The sequence below is a fragment of the Gobius niger genome (genome assembly GCF_951799975.1).
Source record: "Gobius niger genome assembly, chromosome: 16".
Lineage (NCBI taxonomy): Eukaryota > Metazoa > Chordata > Actinopteri > Gobiiformes > Gobiidae > Gobius > Gobius niger.
Window position 1 is genome coordinate 30,685,507 of NC_136867.1, and position 7,727 is coordinate 30,693,233.

The 7,727-nt window shown below is 41.3% G+C and overlaps 1 long non-coding RNA gene across 1 annotated transcript; it reads right to left on the bottom strand.

Annotated features, from left to right (window-relative positions):
- Positions 1-802: 802 nt before the first annotated feature.
- LOC306975964 lies at positions 803-6,586 on the bottom strand. Its single transcript, XR_013793734.1, has 3 exons — positions 6,451-6,586; positions 4,293-4,448; positions 803-1,542 (listed from the first exon to the last, which is right to left on the bottom strand). It is a non-coding gene; the product is annotated as an uncharacterized lncRNA (long non-coding RNA).
- Between the last annotated feature and the right edge of the window lie 1,141 nt (positions 6,587-7,727).

The following is a 7,727-nucleotide window of genomic DNA, read 5'->3' on the forward strand; positions in this document are numbered from 1 at the left end:
CAGTCGACTCATTTCTGTGATTTTTTTTGTCAATTTTTTGTCAAATTTTTCGTCAATTTTTTGTCAAATTTTTGTCAAATTTTTCTCACTTTTTTGTCCATTTTTTGTCCATTTTTTGTATTTTTTTTTTCACTTTTTTGTCCATTTTTTGTCAAATTTTTCTCACTTTTTTGTCAATTTTTCGCCATTTTTTTGTCGATTTTTGGTCAAATTTCTGTCACTTTTTCGTCCATTTTTTGTCAAATTTTTCTAACTTTTTTGTCCATTTTTTGTCAAATTTTTCTCACTTTTTTGTCCATTTTTTGTCAAATTTTTCTCACTTTTTTGTCCATTTTTCATCAATTTTTTGTCCATTTTTTGTCCATTTTTGGTCTTTTTTTTTCACTTTTTTGTCCATTTTTGGTCAATTTTTCTAATTTTGTCAATTTTTCGCCAATTTTTTGTCGATTTTTGTTCAAATTTCTGTCACTTTTTCGTCCATTTTTTGGTCAATTTTTTCTCACTTTTTTGTCAATTTTTCGTCAATTTTTTGTCCATTTTTTGTCAATTTTTGTCAATTTTTGGTCAAATTTTTGTCAATTTTTTGTCACATTTTCATCCTTGTTTTCGTCTCACTACGCCTTGGTCGAGTCGTATCTGCTCCGACTGAAATATAATTCTAAAACAAACTAAACCCACGAGTTAATGGGAGAAACTCAATGATTCATGTTAATAAACGTATAGATTTATTGAAAGAATAATTTACAGTGAAATACAAAAGTTCACAGAATCTAATGAACAAATACTTCACATGTACTGCTGAGTTACACAGTATAAATGCTGAGTTACACAGTATAAATGCTGAGTTACACAGTATAAATGCTGAGTTACACAGTATAAATGCTGAGTTACACAGTATAAATGCTGAGTTACACAGTATAAATGCTGAGTTACACAGTAGTAACTGAGTTACACAGTATAAATGCTGAGTTACACAGTATAAATGCTGAGTTACACAGTATAAATGCTGAGTTACACAGTATAAATGCTGAGTTACACAGTAGTAACAGGTGAGTAAATGTTAAAGGTAAAACTTCATTTTGAGGTGAAATGGATGGATTATATTGAAATGTTGTTTTTCTACATGATGATTTATTCTTGTTGATTTTAACCCCTAATGACACCTTTAAAACAGTTACTTTAACGGAACAGAACGGTGTGATTGGACCAGGTCTTTCTCTGGAGTCGTCTCCCTTTGTCTGTGCAGGTTAGGTAACACTAAAACATGTACAATAGGGCCAGGACTCCTGATCTCAGGGGGACTTTCCTGATTTAATAAAGGATCAAATAAAAGATGAAACAGTTACTCAGTAGTACTCGAGTAAAGGTATTTCAAATGAAATTATTCTTCCTCCTCTTCATGACAAACACATCTGTCTGCACCTCCTTCAGTCTCCTGCAGGGGGCGCTAAGAGACAATCCCACTTGAAAAGAAAAACATGACAATAAAACAAATGAGTAAAGTGCAGATGTTTCCTCAGAGTCTGATCTGCTCACACGACTCTGAAAAACACAGAAGAAGAAACGTTACAATAAACAAATAAACAGATGTGATTCTGACAAAAACCTTTTGATTCTTGAAAATATAAAACGTTCACATTATTTCAGGTTTTGTTCCTCATTTTAAACTCAAACATTAGACTTTACTGAGTGACATTTTCTCCTGTTTTACTCCTGGAGTTTTTACTGAAGCCACAGCGCCCCCTGGTGCTTTGATCACAGCTGTGAGGGAACAGTAAACGTAAAGCTCCTGGACCACAGAGAGCCTGTGCAAACACTACAGCGTCTCATTAAAGCTGATTTACTCAGATTTTATTGATTTATTTCAGTCATGTTAGTTACATGTTCTCACAGTTCAACATTTTTTTTATACATGATTGAAAAGGAGCGCGATGAAGACGACGCTTAAGCTAATGCCTCTTTCTACAAATACAAAACGTAGACAAGAAAAAACATCAATGGTCTGATTGGCAGGTATTATACTTTAAGCCATAAACTAGAATAAACAACACAGGTACGACTGTTTTTAAAGTTCAAATCTAATATTCACAGTCGTGTGTAAGAGTTGATATTTGTTAATTGATTGACTGAATTCTTCCGCAGTCAATTATTGGTTTTCATGTTCTTTATTATTATTCCTCTTCCATCTTTTTCCCGATTGTCTAGAGCTTTCAGCACCTTCATGCTTTGTGCAATTTATGCAAGTTATGCATCAAAACATTCCGCATGTTGAGGAGAAGGTGCTGTTACTTTTGTTCCGCATGTTGAGGAGAAGGTGCTGTTACTTTTGGGACTTCTGCAACTTACGGTTTTTCCACAATCGGCCAAAATGTCGGAGATTTTTCCCATTGACTTATAATGGGGCTGCCGCAAATCCATGCTTTTCTGCACTTTTTTCTGCATTTTATGCAATTTCTGCACTTTGTGCAGGCTCAGCTTATGCAACTTGTGGGTTTTGAGAAAAAATTGGCCTTTTGCAGTTTTCCAGTTTTTTTATACGAGAGTTTGAAATGTTTGCATTGGTGTGTATGGGGGGAATCCAGCCAATGGGGAAACTCCGCCTTTCAGCTGTTTGTGCTTCTGCCAATCAAGCACTGAGGCCATTTCAACAGTTTGACCAGTTTATGGAATATAAAAAGTTTATGCAATATTAATAATTTATGCAAAGTAACCACTTTATGGGATTTAACCAGTTAATGCATTTTAAAGCGTTTATGCAACTTAAGAGTTTATGCCATTTAGGATTTATGCGAATTATCCCATTCATGCATTTTAAAGCGTTTATGCAATTTACATAATTTATGCAAATTAACCCATTCATGCATTTTACCACTTTATGCAGTTTATACAGTTTATGCAACATGACATTTATGCATTTGACCAGTTTATGCAAAATAGATTATGCAAATTAAGCAATTTGAACAGTTTGTGCAATTTCTGCATTTGCTTCCCGCAATTCCGCAGTCAATCGCAATGGCGCAGCCATTGCATTTCTAGTTTGAATTGTTTTTTAATTGTTGCACTGTGGAAGAGTTCTTTAAATCCAAGGGCCAGGTTTTCCACAGACGCTGATCCGCCTCTGGGTTGTTCAAAGGGCAGAGCCGTTTTTTCCTATAGGCAAACTATGCAAGTTGCGTAGGGCCCCTGCAGCCACAAGGGCCCCGCATTTAACGCATTGTTACGTGGCCTATTTGTCTCAAAGATGAGTTGAATCCACACAGTTCTCATGAGCAGTTACTTACAGTAACTCCGGTTCTCTGAATGTGCACAGTCTAAACTGAGTTGGGCGACTCACAGGCTAATTCTCAGTGGTCAGACAGAAATAACCGTCAGGTGCAGGTTTCAGTTAGTTTTAAATCAGCGGTTCCCAAACTGTGGGTCAGGGCCAGAAGTGAGAGAATGGGACTATTTGCCATTTACTATTTTAAAAAGTTGGACAATAGACTAGTAGTCGTCCTAAATCCCAGTCTCACAGTGGCTTAGTGGTTAGTGGTTCTCACACAGAGGGGCGGGGCCTGAATTGAGGTCATTATGTTCCACTTCTGCCCTGCACTACTGCACAGTGGAACTGTTTTTGTCCGTAAATGGATTCGATCTTCATTGAACAACCATGGGACGTGTACTGTAGGGCCCCGTGGACTTTTGCTTAGGGCCCCTGAAAGGCCAGCACCGACTCTGTCAAAGGGAGAGTAAAGGGAAGTTTTCTACGAAGCATCGGCGTTAAACACAAACATCATCGAAAAAATCTCGCTTTATACATTATTATCAATGTTTGTAATTTAATGAGATCTTGTAATTTTAATAGTTTTGATTTTATAAACAGTTGATTTGTTTGTTCTCTACGATGTGTTTTATTTATTATTCTTATAGATTTGTTTTGTATTTTTCGGTTGAATTGTAGTTTTGTTTGTGTTTCCCCAAACGTCTGAGCGATAAGTGAGGCAGTATTAAAGTATTTTACTTTGTGAAGAACAGCAATGTTTCTACATCATTTATTTCTAACACTGTGGACATGAGATTTACAACTTCATTCATCATCCAGTGTCTCATCCAAACACTTGAGTTCAGATGCTCTTTCAATGTTTCTTCCATTTAGAGACAGCTGGACGTCCACGTTTAAGTCATTATTTGAAAACACCAGTTTGTTTTAGCCACATTTAGTGACAATTTATTTGCATCAAACCAATCCTTTATTTTCACCATTTCTTTTAGATCTAAATCTGCACCGAAACGTTTGTTATCAATGAACTCACGGAGGGGGCGGAGCCTCAGCAGCACGCCTAAAGTGCGGCCTGAGACCAATGGAGCTAGTCCTGAGCATAGTCACACGTCTGGGACCAGGAGACAAACATCTGGGTCCAGGAGTCACACGTCTGGGACCAGGACACACCTGTCCCGTGTGGGCGGGGCTGTGGACAGACGGGGGAAGTTTAGGTTAAAATCATTTGACAGAAGAACAAAACGTAAATCCTTTCAATGGAAACCAGAGGCTGTTTCCAAACTGTGGGGCGGGAGTGACATGACCACATGACCCCATGACCCCATGACCCCATGACCCCATGACCACATGACCCCATGACCCCATGACCCCATGACCACATGACCCCATGACCCCATGACCCCATGACCACATGACCACATGACCCCATGACCACATGACCACATGACCCCATGACCCCATGACCCCATGACCCCATGACCACATGACCCCATGACCCCATGACCCCATGACCACATGACCAGAGTCCTGAGGGAGTTATAATAAACTCTTGTCCCTTGTATTGGCAGTGATGGTGTGAGAGACGCTTCATTTCCTCTGACAGACACAGACCGACAGGCTTTAACCTCCTGCAGAGGCACAGAGGCGGGTCTGCCCTGTGACAGACAGGGGGCGCCGCAGAGACAGAGAAACCATCAGGGCTCAGGCGGTGGCGCCAAAAGGGCAGATGTAACATATGTCTTGGGGCGACGGGGCGAGAGAGAACAAGCGTCTACAGCGCCCCATTGTGGATTTCACTCAGTGGTGCAGTCTGTGATACGCAGGCACACGCCTATAAACACGCCTATAAACACGCCTATAAACACGCCTATAAACACGCCTATAAACACGCCTATAAACACGCCTATAAACACGCCTATAAACACGCCTATAAACACGCCTATAAACACGCCTATAAACACGCCTATAACCACTAAAGGCCTGCAGGATTACCGTATAAGCACCGCAGAGTGAGAAAAGATACGTATCACTCATTTGCGCAGAGTTATTTTTGCGTTTTCCGTCCGTTTGGAGACCAGCACAAACTCCAGCACAAACTCCAGCACAAACTCTTTCCTCCCCTGAAAACGAGAGATCACAGGCTCCTCCCTCTCTCTCTCTCTCTCTCTGTCCCGACCGACAGCCCGACCCCTCCCTCTCTGCTCCGGTTACATCACACATACATCTGATAATGACAGAGGCTCATGAACCTCACGGCGCTGGAGGAGCCGCGTTCGTCTCAGCTCAGCCTCTGTGACGTTTATATTCAGTTTCTTTATAATCTGTGATACATGTAATATTAGTAATAGTTTGTGACGGACATTTTTTTCAGCGCATGTAATTGTCTGTCCCCCCCGCCTGCTAAAAAATACCCACTAGAAAATTGAAGACCACACCACTGATTTCAATCCCGTTCCTGCTCGCTCCTGATGCCCCACCCCCCTGCCCGCTCCTGATGCCCCACCCCCCTGTTCGCTCCCGATGCCCCGCCCCCCTGTTCGCTCCCGATGCCCCGCCCCCCTGCTCGCTCCCGATGCCCCACCCCCCTGTTCGCTCCCGATGCCCCACCCCCCTGTTCGCTCCCGATGCTCCACCCCCCTGCCCGCTCCCGATGCCCCACCCCCCTGTTCGCTCCCGATGCTCCACCCCCCCGTTCGCTCCCGATGCCCCACCCCCCTGTTCGCTCCCGATGCCCCACCCCCCTGTTCGCTCCTGATGCCCCACCCCCCTGTTCGCTCCCGATGCCCCACCCCCCTGCCCGCTCCTGATGATGGTTCATTCTAAAGCAACACTATGATGATTCTCAGATTGGAATTCAACTGATCTCCTTAAAGTGCAAAATGTATTAAAGCATTAAAAACAGTCTACATTTATGAAATGGAAAATGATGTGATTATTACACCTAAAGTAGTTTCACCTGATTCCAAGTGTAAGATTGGATAGATGTGAAATTGCTTTATAAAAGTGATTTTCCGCTGCCCACACGCCTGAGAAATGAGCTCGACTTCCTTTTTTAATTGAATGAGTTCCACCTCATTAAGTCTGAGCTGCAGTAAAGTCAAGTTTATTTATAAAGAGCTTTTCACCTGCAGGACAAGATCCAAACTGGACTGAGCCGAGACTGATTCCTTTAGAAACATCGTGTTACTCACGGTTTGAAGCAGAGTTTGGCTCCATCAGCTCCATCCAGGAGCAGAGGCTCCTTTTTGTTCTTCTTGTAAATCATGCAGAGCTCTTTCTCCAAAGCAAACCTCAGTGAACATGAGTCTGAGCTGCTGCGTATGAACCCTGACACACAGCGGAGGAAGTGTTCGAATGTGCAAACAGGTTTCAGCATGAATCTGTGAACAGCAGAAATTCATGACACATCCCTGCAGTGAAGTCAACCGTTCCGTGAGAACCCGGGAAAGTACAAATACAGATTATTTTGGGATTGATGCAAAACAATCCAAACAATCCAAACAAATCTGCAATGAGCAACTCACACAAGGCTAAACTGAAACCACCTCACCACAAGAAAACCAAGTATAAAATAAGCACTAAATATTAAAATACAAAATGAGAATCAAGAGGCTCTCACCACCTCCGGCTTGTCATCTTGTCATCACCAAGTCTCCTTCCTGTATTTACTCCAGGACCACGTCCATGGGTTCCTCGACAAGCGTTTCCTGTGCACCTTGAGATAAGAACTTCACAGCAGAGTTTAGTATTTTCATATATTCAATTATTTACTAGTGTTGCTCTTTCAACAATATTGTTTTGTCACTTGGCCTTACAGTCAGAGGACATGGTCTTTCTGACCTGTGAGATCCTCATGGAGCTTAAATCCACAGGCCTCCACAGGGTGAGATCTTATTCCAAACAGCACTATAGTGCAGTTAGCCATTTAAGTTTTAGTTTGTGCACATACGCCCTGTTGATTTAGACCGTCCCCCTGTTCACATTTAAAGTAAGCAAATGCCTGTGATTCTTGTGTCATGACCACATGACCACCACAATGATGTCTATTACTTTTTTCTTTTTTTTTTTTTTTTTTTTTTTTTTTTATTTGACAATAACAGACATAAAAGACAAACTTATACATTCCACAAACAAAAAAGACACAATGACAATGGACAACATAGGGAGGGAAAGGAGGGGTAGGTTGGCAGACAGAGTACAACTTACAGATGCCCTACAAAGACAAAACACACCTTCCCACATATTGATGCCATACCTGTCAACAAGACAAGACAAGACAGACACATCATCATGCAAACATTCATAATTTGTTTAACTCAGACAGTTATTTTCACATTTTCCATAAAGGCCATTAATTTTATATATTTGTTTGTTTTAGTGCAGACCATACTAAGTTAAATATGTTAGTGTGCTCTTCACTCAAGTCTCCGAGTGCTAGAGCTGCTTGTTCCATGGAGAGAAGATCCAA